Below are 15,629 nucleotides of genomic sequence, written 5' to 3'. Positions count from 1 at the left end.
CAGGCCTTCCCACTGCGAAGTTCATTTCCTGCTCAGACCAGGTGGAAAATCTGCTAAACCCCAAAGGTCAAGCCCAGTTTAATTTTATACCCTTTTGTTAAGAATGTTCCCTAAAAAAAAAAAAAAAAAAAAAAAAGGAAAAAAAAAAAAACCTCTTAATGTTTCTTTCCAACTTTTCAAAAGTTAATTCATGTGGAAGAAAAAAAGATTAGGATAAAATTTCAAATATTAAATTCAAATGCAGGATTAATGACTTTTATTTCTAAGCCCAAGAGGTTGTCTGGAATTCAGGACATTTTTGGAGGAGTCAAAACCAGACATAAGCAGATGCGGTTGTGTTTTGGACCAAGTCAGCACAGATTTTGGACCTTGAAAGACTATATCCACGTGCATCTTAATACAAACAGTCCCCCTTTTCCAAAACTCTCCATCCAAAATGAATTAGAGCCATCGGCTTGAACACGAAGACTAAACACCTTTTACACGTACATGAAAGGAGCTGACAAATGTAAACCTTTACTAAACGCCCCCTCATGCACTGGAACCCTTCTACCCACCTCCCCCTTCACCCTTGTCAAACACACACGCACGTGTGCACACACACCAGAGGGACAGGTGAAAATCGCTAATCTGAGATAAGAAAGAGTAGTCTTTCCGCACCGTGTGATTTCCCCGGAGTTACTAAATACACTGCGATAACGTGCGTCAGAGTGCATCTCAAGTTCTGCTGAACCCAAGAAGCACTGAAAACTCACACGATGGCCCAGCCCAGAGTGGTTTGGACCACTTGGGTAAAGTCTGAACGGGAATCTAGATGATTTGTCCCAGTCCAGGGAACAGTATCCCGCTGTCCAACAGCATTGGCACGAACAACGGACGTGGAACAGGGAGAAGGTGCCCGATGACTGGGGGTCGAGGGCTTTGGGTGAAGGGGCTGTTCCGCGGGCCGTGAACGCTCCTTGAAAGAAGGGCACGTCCCAAAACGTTTGGGAAATACTTCATGCTCTACAGCAAGCTACGGCCCATGGGCCAAATGGCTCACCATTGTTTTTGTAAATAAAGTTTTATTGGAACAGGGCCACACCCACTCACTGCCGCTTTAGGCTGCAACCACAAAGACCACGTGACCCACAAAACCTAGAGTACTTGTCAGCAGCTCTTTGTAGACGAAGTTTGCTGACCCCCGCCTGCTCTAAGACCGCCTTAGAGGTTGACAAATCACATCAGCGCATTCGTGGCTCCAGGAAATCCTGCCCCGAGGAAATCTACTCCACTTGTTTAACAGGGTATTTCACAACCATATTTTATTTGACTTTTTTAAAAAAAAAAACCTTCTTCCTCCGTGAGATACATATTGGTTCCTTTCACAGGATGGGCTTCAAACACATCTTGGGAAACGCTGGTGTGTGTGCGTGTGTGTGTGCGTGCGCCACCCAGGCCGTGATGCTCTGTTACAGCCGCCCAAGCTAACACAGAAAGTAAGGCTTTTCAGCAGAATGCTTATGAAAAATGCCAGATATTTTATGGTTCTGTTTTATGAAAAATTCTTCCTAATGTGTAAGCATCCAGCCTGCTGCTGGATCTGAGTTAAATCGCCCACTGACTGGCTGTGTGAGTTTGGGCAAGCTACTTGTGGTCCCTGAGTCCGTGTCTCCTCGTCTGTGACATGGGAGCGACCCTCCCTCACTTGGGAGCCCTCACTGTGGCTGTGTCTGTGTTCGTGGAGGCGGACGTTCGTGGAGGCGGACGCTGGGACAGCACGCAAGGGCCGCCGGTGGGCAGCTGTTCTCACGATCACCGTGTCTCCACCCTACGGCGACCGATTGTGCTCTGCCATCAGGTGGCTAAGAATCCTAAGGGAGGAAGGACACGCTAGAACACGCGTCCTGGTCAACGACTACACGGGTGCGTGGGTGTGAGGGGAGGCAGAAGTGGGGCTCTGGGCCTTAAGGAAATGGGACACTCTGTTCGGTTTCACGTGCGGACGGGCACACACCTCGCTGGGACACGGAAATGACACTGACAGGTTCTGGTGCAGGACTCGGTCACGTGGACTTGGACCCGGAGCCCCCAAGCCCACGGCACTGTGTCTCACAGCGATAGATCCTGCTACAGAGCAAGCCCCGCGTGGCCGCCCGGGAGCTCCTGGGGGGCTGTGTGTCTGGGCATGATGAAAACAGCCCCAGGCCCAAGAACACCCACCGCTCCAGCTGCAAACTGGGGCTACCCTTAGGACAAGCACAATTTCTGTCTTTATTCGCTGACTTATTAAGCACCTAACAAATACAGATTACACACCCACATGTCCACAGGCGAGGGACACATCAACAGACTGGGCAGCCACGGTCCTCGTGTTCCAGGACCTTACAAATCACAGACGTGCCCAGTGCTGTGGGGCATAAAATGGGGTGACTGAACCCTACAGCGGGGGCTCTGAGGAAGGAGCACTTAAGCAATGATCCAAAGCATGAGCACTAAAGCCCCAGGGGAGGGGGAGGATTTAAGGGAGTGTGCCGAGCACAAGGAACAGTATATGCAAAGGCCCCGGGGCAGCAGAGTGCAGAGTAAGTATACAGAGTAAGTCCCAGATGAGTTGTAGAACATAAATCCACAAATGCCACCTAATCGTCTTACTAGAGGATTATCGGATTATTTTTTATTTGTTAGTTTATTTAATTTTACTTGCTTTTGCCAAAGTCTAGAGGCCAGGCTCATTGGTTGCCCCAGAAAGCCCCCTGGAGAACCCGCTCCTTTCCCTTCTGAGCACCGGCCTCTAGTGATATGACTGACGGTACATTCTTGCCCCAAATATTGCTTGAATGCTGTAGACATAGTGTGTTAGTGGTTGAAAGCATGGGCTGCAGAGGGAGACTCACCAAGGAAAATTCTAGGCCTGGACACTTACTACCCGTGTGACCTTGGGCAAGTCACTTCACCTCTCTGGACCTCATTTCCTTGTTCGAAAACGGGGATGATACAACAGCACCTCCCCTGTAGGGTTACTGTTTAGGGTTTAAAGAGTCGCTCTATGCAGGCCCTGGCAGGCACACAGCGGGAGGTGTTTTCATCATTGTGATTACGCGGAGCTGTTAGGAAAAGCGTTCCAAGAGTGAGCGCTGGTGTCAGTCCTTACAGTGACAAGCGTCCTGGCTCCTGGGCTGATTTGATTTCTGAACGTGGACCGTGGGTGGGTGGAGAGCAGACACAGGTATAACGTCCGTCTTATTTTGCCGGCCCTCACACGGCAGCGATGCGGCCACTCTTCCAGAAGGACCAGTGAGGCGCCGGGCTCCAAGACACCCCTGTCGGCGCTCCTTCCTGTCCAGGTGCCGGAGGAAGAGGCCCATTCCCCACACAGCTCGGCCGACCATGGGCCGGGCTCCCCTGGGATCTACGAGGCCCCCACACGCTCTCGGGGCCTGGCTCCTGCGGGCCCGACATTCCCACAGGTGCCGCTGGCAGGACGGCCAGGGAGAGGAGGCCGGGCCAAGCGGGGAAGTCTGCAGCCTGGCCATTTGCTCCCCGGGCTCGGGGTCACAGGAGCTGGGATCATCCCGGTGACTCAAGCCACAGGCCCTCAATCTGTCATGATACCCCAGGAAAAAATACACTGAAATACTGTTTTTTCACCCCATTTATTACCCTAATGAGGTGCTTAACCTGGAAGCACTGTTGGCACCAAGTGGCAACATGCGACCGGCGGAGTGTGCCCGCTGTGCCCCGGCCTTGCCCGTGGACGCAAAAGAGGTCACCGCAGAGCCCAGGGAGGCTGGGCATTCTCAGGGCAAGACGACAGGGACAGGCAGGAAGGGGGCGACAGAGCGGGGTCCGCCCTGACAGCTTCATGGCCCTGCACCCGCTTGCATAAAAATCCCCTCCGCAATGACGTCCACGGGCCTGTCTGTGCGAGGCCCTCCTGCCGGGCGGGCCGCCCACTTTGGAACCCGGAGCCAGGAGTCAGCTGTTTCCAGTTGCAAGGGGTTGCGACCCTTGGGCCAGTCCCTGGTCAGGACTCAAGGGGAGACTGTCCCATGGGCGTGCCCCTTCCCTACACGGAGCATCTCTCAGGCACCAGGCGGACCTCCGGCACTGGAGAGCGATGTCTGGACACGGCTGCCCTTGGGTCCTGGATTGACAAGCAAAGGTTCCCAGAGCGAACGAACAATTGCTTCTCGCCAGCCATCGACCTTCGGTGTCCGAAGGGTCCTGCCACTTCCTAAGCCTTTGCAGGTCAGGATCTGGCGTGTGTGAGAAGGTGCAGGGGCCCACGCTCAGAAGGACCCTGCACTCGGTCCAATGCTCTACTGGGGGCAACTTGGAATTCGTCACAACGTCTCAGCAAGGCCCCCATCTCGTCTTGCCCTGGACCTCGAACCTCCAAGATCACTCAGCTGGGGCTCCCTCACCTCACCTGGTCCTGCCCCATCGCTGACCTCCCACAGGACCTCCTGTCAGCCAAGATCTCGTGAGACCCTCAAAACGAGCCCAGTTTGGGAGACTAGTTTTGATCCTTGTTTTGCAAACATGGGAAGTGGGGTGCAGGGATTGTAAGCAGCGTTCCTGAGCCCTCACCGCTAGTAAGAAGCCGACTCAAGGACCAGATGCAAACTTGTCTTTTTTTTGTCTCCCACGAGGGTCGAGGAGGAGCCGGAAAAGCCTGAGTGGGGTCTCAACACAGCTCAGTGTCACCAGGAGAGACGTGGAGAAGGGAGGGACTGGACCATTTCCCCGGAAGAGAAAGGGGCATCAGGGGGCAGGAGCTGAGGCAAAGAGGGCACGGGGACACCCCGGCTCCACTAGCAGGGGGGGCTCTCTGGGACCCTGGGAGGGGCTGGCCTCTGCAGGATGGGGAACTGGAGCTCCCAGATCTAGCAGTGAGGGGCTGCGCCCCAACGCTCCCCGTCTGCATGACCCCAGCGATGATGAGAGACCCCCTTTGGAATGAAAAGCAACCCGATTCCATCCTGTTCGCTGCGGGTAGCATCAGAAACAGAAGAAAACGTGTCTCGTGCACAAGCAGATGGAGGCTTCTAGAAGCAAAGGCTGATGGAAGTCAGAGTCAGGAGGGTGCAGAGAAGTGAGACTCCAGCAGAGGAGACGCGCAGATGGCGAACGCCCATGCCAACCCCCCAGCTAAGACGCCACAGTGGCGAGCAACAGAAACCCCGACGGAAACTGGCTTCGCTGCGTCTGGGATGAGCCAGGGTCCAGGGAACGGTGGGACAGCACGGCGGTGCCTGTCAGGGCCGGTCCCTGGCCCTTGCCCACCCCCAGACCCCAATCCAGAACTGTGACGACGTCCAGGGGACGTCCAGAGACACACCCCCACGGCACTAAGAAGGGGAGAAGCCTTTTTCCATGAGACCCACAGCTGCCCTGGGACCCGAGAGACTGCCCAAGCTCCCAGGGCCGGAGAAACCACAGCAGGGCTCCCCCAGGGTGCAAACTCCCCCAGGTGGCTGGTAGGATGGGGGAGAGGTTAGAGGTCTACACCTTGGCTGCAGCGTCTCTCCAGACCCACGCCATTCCTCAGCGTAGACGAGAACTCCCAGAGAGAAGGTCCGGCCCGTGCACTTGCTTCCGAGCCCTGGTCCTGAATGTCCTGCCCGTGTGACCGCAGACCAGTCCTCAAACTGGGCTGCCTGTGGCTCTCCAGGAAAACGTCAGAGTTTGTCCCATGACCTATCAGGCTGTAGACAAGGGCATTATTCCCGCGTAACTGAAGTTCACCTGGCTGAACTCAGGGCGAGCCGCCTCGGAGGATGGCTTGCGTTATCTCCGGGAGCGCCAGCAGCAGGATTAGAGGCTGAACGCCCAGGACTGACTCCCCAGATGATGCCAGAGAGCAGCTCTGGTGGGGATTCCTGGCCACTGCTCTAGCCCCACCATGAAAGTGCCTTCCGCTGCGCTTAAGAGAAACCGAGTGTCAGCGGCCGAAACGAGGTGTTGGCACATGCACTCTTCCCACACGGGGTCTTGAGATCTAGTCTCCAAAATCACCAGGGCTCCTCCTTCCTCTACGTTGTGGGTCCATCCACATGGCGACACATCCAGCCACTGGGCGGGGACAAAGGGGCAAGAGGCCGGCCTGCCCCTCACCTTACAGGCCCGTGCTGGAGACTTCACGGCTCCTGGGCCAGGGCTTGTGGAACGCACACCACAGCGGCAGGGGACGCTGGGGACACGGGCTTCCTTCTGAGTGGCGAGGGACCTGGTTTGACATTCTACTACTACGGAAGGGGGGTAATCAGCCGCCAAGACAAGGCCTCTGGCCATGATCTCACGGTCTGGGAGTCTGAGCCCCGCGTCGGGCTCTGTGCCGACGGCTCGGAGCCTGGAGCCTGCTTCCGATTCTGTTGTCTCCCTCTCTCGCTGCCCCCCGCCCCCGGCTCGTGCTCTGTCTCTCTCTCTCTCTCTCTCTCTCTCAAAAATAAAACATCAACACAAATTCTTAAAAGTGTTTTATTACAAAAGGGATAGGCATTCGGTACAGAAGGCGAAAGGGTATCCGACGCAGAGAACGTGAGACACGAGCGTTGTCCGGAACCTGGTCGGCACTCGCACCAGGCAAGGCCCACCCTGCTCTGGGATCGGACCTCAACGTCCACAGAGAAACCACATTTTGGTGACGTCACAGATTTCGTGTGTGCATCCCTCTGTGGCCTCCGGACCCTGAAAATCATGGTTTCCACACAAACAGAACGAGACAGCTGTCACAATGCCCCTCACACTGTGTGTGGGGTGAGGGCAGGTGGTGGGCACCTTGGACAGATGGTGCCCTGTCCCCTCCCACCAAGATTCCCTGAAGCCCCCTCGGTGCCCTGGGGGAGACACAGAACTGGTCATACTAGGTTTCTGTCTCCCATTCCTACCCCCACTCTTCAGCATCCTACCATCCAGGGGCAAATATATGAGAAAGTTTGTTCATAACAAACGTTTTACTAGCACTGTCCACGTGCAGGTGCTTTGCAAACATTAATGTGGTTGATGACGACCCTAGGAGGTAGTTACTCTTATTAGACACATTTTACAGATGAGAAAACTGAGGCCCAGAGAGGTCAAGTGACTTGCCTCAGGTCACACAGCTACACCTAAGCTATCGAGTTGGGATTCGAACCCAGGCACTTGGGCTCCAGAGATAGTGCTGGCAGTAAAGACAAGCCGGCTGACCATGGAGGAGGACCCCACATCTTCCACAGAAAAATGGGAATAAAGACAGGACGTGAGCCCCTGCTGTGCCGCTGCTTTTGACAAAGGAACTCCAGCAAGGTTAGGTGTTACCAACGGCCCTGAACCCTGGCCACACGTGAAAATCCCCCGGGGTACCTTGGAAACCGCTATCCAGGTCCAGCACCTCTCTGTCTGGGGTGGGGCCCAGGAACCCCTACTTTCTAAGACTTGCCAGGCCACTCCGCGCAGCCAGGTTTGAGAACCCCAACTCTCGGCAGCAGCTGTGTGGCCTGGGCTCCTGGCTTAGCCTCCCCAGGCCTCCGCTTCCACATGCGCGACTGGAGACGCCGTTGCCGTGGTGAGTGCGCGCCTGCAGGGGTCTGGCACCGGCTGGGTCGCCCCCCACCCGTCAGCTCTCGCTCTATGGCACATGCTGCTCTCGGTGCACAGAGATCGGGGCACCGTTTTCTCCGGCTGCCCAAACAAAGCACGCCAGGCTGGGCGGCTGAGGGACTTAGGCCCCCAGCCCAGGAGGCTGGAAGTCTGAGATCCAGGCGTGGGCAGGCTTGGCTTCTCCCGAGGCCTCTCTGCTGGGCGTGCACGTGGCCGTGCCCCTCCATCCTCCATGGCCCTCCCTCTGTGCATGTCTGTGTCCCCATCTCTTCTCTCCTAAGGGCACCAGGGCCCACCCCACTGACTTGGTTTCCTTAAGCACCTTTTCAAAGGCCTTGTCTCCAAGCACAGTCCCATCCCGAGGTCCCGGGGGTTGAGACTCCAACGTGAACTTTTCAGGGACACGAATCGGTCCAGGGCAATGGGTTAAAGCAGACAGCACCCGTTCTGACGTGTTTTCTCGGGCGCGCTGGTGGGGAATCCACAGTCACACAAATCCTGTCCCCTAACAAGGCACAGTGAGACGGCAGCTTTCAGTTAGTCACTGATAATCGCTCTACAGGCGCTCCTGCTCCGGCTTCGCCCCCACCGGCCCTGCGCGGGTTAATTGGAAGGTCTCCAGAGCTGGGGGGATTTACTGCCCCCAGACCTTTATCATCTCTCCCTGACGCTGAGGGCTCACATTTCCCACTTAATTACTCGTCCCGCAATCAGAAGAGATAGCCAGTCCTGGGCTGAGTTGGCTGCAGCTGTGAACTGTTTATTTACTTTTCCTCGGCCGGGAATGGCTGTAATTTGAAGGTTCAGGTCTCAGCTACCCTGCCTGGTGCAAAGCCTGCTAAATGCTTCCATATTGCTGGGGGTGGAGCTCTGCTGGAAGCCGCCCCCGCCTCCCTCCCCGGGCGGCCGCTGGGAAGCAGGTGCTCCTGGTTATCCCAGGGGGCCGCGGGGCAGCAGGGGAGCACGGCCAGCCGCACCCCGCCCTGCGCTCCACCGGCGGGGGAGGGGCTCGGCCGAGAACCCAGAAGCCGCAGCGCGGACGGGGACCCGCAGATGCCAGGACGGGCTCGCCCCAAAGGAAGCACCCCCTCGGAGCCAGGCCGTCCCCGCCGCAGTGCAAGCCACCACTCTCTCTAATTCCTGCGCCAAATGGTGTAATTACCGCTTAAGTTGTCAAATGGCATCCAGATGGTCTTACCTTTCACACCAGTGGTTTAATAAGCTTTTAGGCATGACCTTTGCAGCCCGTCCTCCACCTGCACAGCCCCCCGGTTTGTGAAATCCGAGCCCACAATTAGATCTGATAATGAGTGCCCAGGCGACCAGCCTTGAACTCTGTGAGCAATCTTCGAGGGGTGCCCAGTGAGTCACCCCATGCCACTGACAAATGGCATGTGTCCCCCCCACACACGGAAGGGCCCCCATGCACACAGGCCCCCAGAGGCCGACCCGGGGAAATCACAGACGCCCCGAGAGATCCAAGAGTGCATCTGGGGGGCTGGGCAGCCCCGAGAACTCGGGCGGACTCTTCCAGGAGCCAGGTCCCAGCAAACCAGAGGCTCAGACCTCACCGACTACCTCCAAGGCTGCTGTCCGGGGGCCGTCTGCCCCGGGGCAGCCCACCCGGGAGGAAGTGTTTCTAGTCCTGCCTCCCCCATCAGCACCAACAGGTGGGCACCCCCAACATGGGGATCACCCTGCTGCCACAGAGCTGCCCAGGCCCTCTGCAGGTAAACAAGCCAGAGAAACTCCCCGCGAAGCTGTCGGCACAGAGAAGAAACGATCTCACACTGCAAAGGATCACATCCTACTGTCCTGAAAAAGTCAAATTGGTCTTTCCCAGCATGGGGCAAAGTCCTCTACCAGTTATGGAGCTCACACGCACACACGATGCACCTTTCCTAGGGCTTGACACAAATTCACTAATTGAATCCTCGCACAGCCTAGGTGCTGTTTTTATCTCCCATTTGTAGATTAGAGAACCACGGTGCAGAAAGGTTAAGTTATCTGCCCAAAGTCACATAGCCAACAAGTGGCAGAACTGGGATTTGAGCTTAGGCGAGAAGCAGAATGGGTACAGTTACTTAATTATTTAACTAATTAAAAACGTGATATGCACACAAGATAGCATGTTATATGTATTGAACAAAGTTGAAGGATTTGCACAAGGGTTTGGAAAATGCCAAATGTTCCCAGCACAGCCCGCACGCTGATATTCTCAGTGCCCTGGCAATCTGAAGAAAAGGGAAAGACACAGAGACCAGAACAGATCAGAAGCCTTCTCTGCAATGGATTGCAACACTGGCTGATGGAGGAAGGAACCAGACACTTGAGCTCTTGGCCAGGGAGAGAAGTTTCCATAGGAGAATCTTGTCCCTGATCTCTGCCAGGGCCTGGTTAGAGCAGACCACAAACCAGAAAACCATGGGAGAGTAAGACCCAATGGGGAAACTGGCAAGATGTCTTTGTTCCAATCTCATTATATTTGACTCTTTGGGGGACATCACTGTTCCCTCTTCTTGACCCTCATGGAGATCCTGGGTTTTAACGGTCTCACCTTAGGTTGTCACCGAAAACCTACTCTTAAGATTGTGTTGCCATTCTTACTAAGGTGTGAATGACTGACATTTAGGAAGAGGGACTGTGTTTCAGGTTGTCATCTATCACCTTAAGGCCAACTTGACTTTACAAATAAGGAGACTGTAAGAAGGCCCAAGATAAACATGAAGTATAGAAACATCATCATTTGTGCTAACATAATGGGAGGGACACAATGGCTTTCTGGAGTCCCTTTGCATATACTACGGAATGCAAAGCAATGACGGCATAGACTTTTAATGTGAAGAGATGCCCAAGAAGGCCATCCTTAGGCAGGTTTCCCTCTTGGTCCCCACTCCCGGGGAAGGAAGCCTACTCTGTAAACAATTCTGTGCTAGAACATCCTAAGGAACAAGGCCTTAAATACGCAAGTAATTCATTCCAGTGGTGACATCATCCGGCATGTGATGGCTCCATTTCAGTATGAGCTGGGGGTTCCTGGTGACAATTCCAGGACTCAGAAGCCACCTGTATTAGATGCTTACAAGAAGCCCGCCTGTCTTAGAAGCTCCAGCCGGTCGAGTGTTCAGCTGGGAGATCACTGGCTGACCCACCTTGCCGTCCACGGAGCTCCGCCAAAGCCACGGCACCTGCGGCCCCGGACGCTCAGGAAGCTCGTGCCTCTGAGCCTTAGCGTGGGCCCCTCTTTCTCCCGCGTCTGCCTGGAGGACAACAGCTCCTCACTACAGGGGTCACTCTGCACCCTCCCCGCTGGGGCGCTGGAGCCTTCCCGTTCACCCTTCTGTCCCCATGCCTTCCCGTTCACCCTTCTGTCCCCATGTCCAGGAGGGCACGTGGCCCACAGTGCTTGGTGACCACAGATGCTTCCCACACACCTCCTTGCTCACCGCCTCATGTCCTCATCCTCCCCATCATCACGTGGCCCTGGTGGGCGGGGCTTGGGTCTACCCAGTGCCCGGCTGGCTTCAGTGGGCTCCATCAGGTTGGGAGTGAATAAGGCACACTAGTTCCTCAAGAAGACGTTGTCTACAGACCCGCCTCTGAGAACAGGGCCCCCGTTTACCCCTAAGTTGAAACGAGACATGTAGTAACAGGTAACACGTGTTAGTTGCCCCAGAAGGACACAGTGACATGCTCCTGGGAAAGGCGGACAGAATGCCAGGCTGGTGACGCCTGACCCCAGGCGTCGGAAGAGAGCTGGGCAGGGGACGGTAGTGGCCATGCAGCCTGGAAGGGCTCGTGGCTTTGCGAGCCTAGCGGCCCGCCCACGTTCCCCCAGACACCTCCCACGCCCAGTCTGCACCCAGCCTTGAGGTGGGTTCTGTTACAGTGCCCCTTCGTAGACGAGAAACTGAGGGTCAGAGACACCTGGCAACATGGCCGAGATCACACGGTGGCAGAGCTTGAATCTGAACAGGAACTGGCCTAGAGGACACCCACGATACCCCTGTCCCCAAGACGAGGAAGGAAGGAGCTTGGGACGGAGGGGTGGGAGGTGGACGCCTTGGTTTCTAAGACCCAAGTTGGTCTCCTACTGAGCGTGTGTGTGTGTGCATGTGTGTGAATGTCTGCATAGGTGGGTGTAAATGTGTGTGTGCACGTGTGTGTGCTTGCATGTATGCTTGCGTGTGTAGGTATACGTGTGAACTGATCTGTGCATGCACGTGTGTGCACTCATGTGTGTTATGTGTGCATGTGAATCAACGTGTGTGAATGTGTGTAGGTGTGTGTGTGTGTTCCTCCCCCCAGAAAGCCTCAGGAAGACAGCACGAGGCCATTCGGTCTGGCCACCATAGTCTGCATTGGACTGTGCCCCTGCTTTGGGAAAACATAAGCCAATAAACATAAAGCCAGACCCAAGCCTGCAGTTTCCTGCCTTGGGTCAACAGAAACCCTGAATCGCACTTGAGGATTCCCTGTGACACATTCGAAAATTCACAGAAGACAAGGACCCCAAAACTCTGAGGACCCCCCCGGGCTCCCCTTCACACCAACTCTGAGAAAGGACCGTGGGACAGGGCGCCTGGGTGGCTCAGGTCATGATCTCATGGTTCGTGGGTTCGAGCCCTGCGTCGGGCTCTGGGCTGATGGCTCAGAGCCTGGAGCCGGCTTCGGATTCTGCATCTCCCTCTCTCTCTGCCCCTCCCCTGCTTGCACCCTCTCTCCCTCTCTCTCTCAAAAATAAGTAAACATTTAAAACAATAAAAAAAAAAAAAGGACCATGGAGCTGACAAACAGTGGACCTACCTGAGCCCCACCCCCACCCCCACCGCCCACTCAGGTCTCTTCCACCATCTTGCAGCCACCTCCCTGCCGACTTGACAGGGGTGAGGCTCTCTTGACAGGCCCAAATTCAAAGCCAGCTGCACCCCTCAGCAGCGGTCCAGGTGCTGGTCCAGGTGAGCAGTCCCTCCCGGCCCCTCCGGCTTTCTCGCCCGGGAAAGAGGGCGCGTGTCCACCACCTCGACCGCCAGCTGACCCTCAAATAGTGCACGTCAGCCCGAGCCCTCCAGGGAGGGTAAGTGGGAGCTGTAGCACCCCACCCTACGCAGGAGGGAACTGAGGCCTGGCGTGCACCGTCTCTGCAGCCCAGCCTGACGCGACCTCAGCGGGAGCTTCCGGAGGGGAGCTCAGTGTCGCGCAGCCTCCTCGTGGGACACGCGAGTGTTTGCCCCACCCACCCCCACCTGCACAGTCCTGAGAAGAGTCGGCCCTCAGCCCTGAGAACCCCAGGACTACGCAGTGTGTCCCAATTCAGGGCTCCTGGACCCCAGGGGACAGCAAAGAAGTTGAGTCCCTTCTTTATTGCCAACCTCTGGGAACTTGCAGTGCAAATAGCACTGGTCCCACAATGAGGCCTCAGAGGAGGCTCCGAACGCTCAAGGTCTCTGCTTTGGACTCGCTTGGGTGGGGTCTGTCCGGTGCTTGTGACAATCAGAAACTTTGCCAGGAAGGCCATGTCTTTGAACATCATTATGGACAGTAAGAATTAAGAATTAATCTTCTGTCCCAACAACCCCGTAAGAGGTGACATCACCCCCAGTCAGTAGAGGAGGAGACTGAGGTTCTGAGAGGCTCTAGGACAAGCAGAGACCAGGAGGCGCAGCGAAGCGGAGACTCAGCCTGACTCGGCCTGACCCCAGAGCCGACCAAGCTGCCAGCCAGCATTTCCCGACGAGCCTGCTCACAAGAATGACCTGGGGCCTGGTGTGAACAGTCCCTCCTGGGACCCCAGACCTAACTAGTCTGACTCTGAACCATGGGCCTGAGAATCTGCTTTTTTTTTAATTTTTAATATTTATTTCTGAGAGAGACAGAGTGCAGGTGGGGGAGGGGCAGAGAGAGAGGAAGACACAGAATCCGAAGTGGCTTCCAGGCTCTGAGCTGTCAGTACACGGCCTGACGCGGGGCTCGAACTCACAGACCGCGAGACCATGACCTGAGCCGAAGTCGGACGCTTAACCGACTGAGCCACCCACGCGCCCCTAAAGGATTTTTTTAATGTTTATTTTTGAGAGAGAGAGTAAGAGCATGAGCAGGGGAGGGACAGAAAGAGAGGGAGACACAGAATCCGAAGCAGGCTCCAGGCTCCGAGCTGTCAGCTCAGAACCCGACGCGGGGCAGAAACTCATGAACGGTGAGATCATGACCTGAGCCGAAGTCAGACGCTTAACCGACCGAGCCACCCGGGTGCCCCTATGATTATTTATTTTTGAAAGAGACAGAGTGCGAGCAAGGGAGAGGCAGAGAGAGAGGAAACACAGAATCCAAGGCAGGCTCCAGGCTCCGAGCTGTCAGCACAGAGACAGACGTGGGGCTCGAACTCACGGACCGTGAGATCATGACCTGAGCCGAAGTCGGACGCTCAGCCGACGGAGCCACCCAGGCGCCCCGTGAGAATCTGCATTTTCAAACAGCCATCCCTGGAGGTGGGCTTGAGACCACCGGCCACACTGCAGCACAGAACTGCATTAATTACCGCTTTCCATCCGCTTCCAGCTGGATGACAGCGCCTCTCAGAAGTGGCACTGATGGGAAAGGAGGGACGGAAACCCAGCCCAGGCCAGGCAGGCAGGCCTGTCCTGCCCTCGCCTGCCTGCACAGCGCCCCCGAGGGCCACGCAGGGCACTGCGTCCACCACAGGCCCCCCGCCCTGGCAGGGAACCCACAGGCTGCCTCCGCGCAAAGAATGGGCGGAAACGCTGAGGGCAGGAATTCACCCCTGCATTTCACACCGCTGTCCGCTGGGACCGGCCTGCCAGAGAATCCAAGGGCCAGGAGCAGCTGAAAAGGCCAGGGCCACGGGGAGCCCGGCCACAGGGCAGCCAAGCAATCGCCGGCAGAAATCTGCAAGCTCATCACGGAGCTTGGAAACCTTGGTGGGGCCACAACACAGGACGCATCCTGCTGGGCAGAGATAAGAGAATTCCCAGGTTCTCACCTCCCCCTGGGGACGGTGGGGCTGCCGGGGCTTGGAGGAACATGAGAAAGGTGCCCCTAAGCACCGCACCGCAGGGAAGCTGCCTCGGCCCCCCACCCTCCCCTCAAAGCTCCGGGACAGGACCTGGGGGGAGGGGCCACAGGTCCGTTGGGTCGGTCCGGTGCCCGGTGCTCCTCCCTGACGCCAGGCCTCAGGCTGACTTTCAAACTGGCTCTGGGGCCCTGGGCAAGCGGTTTTGCTGCTCCGGGCCTCAGTCTCCCCACCTGTAAACTGGGCTGCTGCAGGTGGACACCACCTCCCACCTCCTGGGGCTCGCTGCAGTCACGCATGCAGAGAAGCAGCTGGTGCGCACGGAGGGTCCTGGCGGCCACAGCACCCGCTGCTCTGCCCCATCAGCCCTCCCAGCCAGGCCCAGCAGGTGCGGCTCGTGGGCCCCTTCCGTGGCTTCCACCCAGAGACAGACACTTGTGGAGAAGACACGGAACGGAGCCGGGAGGGTGGTGGTCGTTAAGCTGGGACCCAGAGGCCACCCTCAGCGGTGTCGCGCAAGGCTCGTTCTGAGAGCGTGAGCGAAGAACGCGGCTCCAACTGACTCACCCTCCACCCCTGCTGTGTGTGGCGCCCCCGCGGGGTCAGATCCAGACACCGAGCCTCGGTGCTGCCTGCGTGCCTCGGAAAGGGTGACAAGCAGGTAAAAGCTGGCACTCGGTGTGCTGTGTGTGCCCGGACCCTCCCACGCCCCTTCCATGCGTGATCCTCCCCGTGGCCCTCACAGGCCAGGGAACGAGATTCAGAGAGGTCAAGTCACCTGCCCAGTGCCACCCAGCCACAATCAGAGTAGTACACAGCCTGCACAGTGCAGGGGCCCGACACTTGGGAGCTGTGTCTCTGTGGAGGGCAGGGGGTCTCGCCTTGTCCCTCTCTGTGGTTCCCACAAGACGCCAGCTCCCTGGGAGAACTAGCCTTTGAGGGTTCGAAAGTGTCAGTTATTTCCCAGGTATGTTGTGAGCACGCGGTATCTGGGGGAACGCCATGCTGCTGGGGCACGCGGGCGTCGGGGGGCAGG

The sequence above is a fragment of the Lynx canadensis genome, chromosome E2 (assembly GCF_007474595.2).
Source record: "Lynx canadensis isolate LIC74 chromosome E2, mLynCan4.pri.v2, whole genome shotgun sequence".
Classification (NCBI taxonomy): domain Eukaryota; kingdom Metazoa; phylum Chordata; class Mammalia; order Carnivora; family Felidae; genus Lynx; species Lynx canadensis.
The sequence above is the reverse complement of the archived record's forward strand: the minus strand, read 5'-3'. Positions refer to the sequence as shown.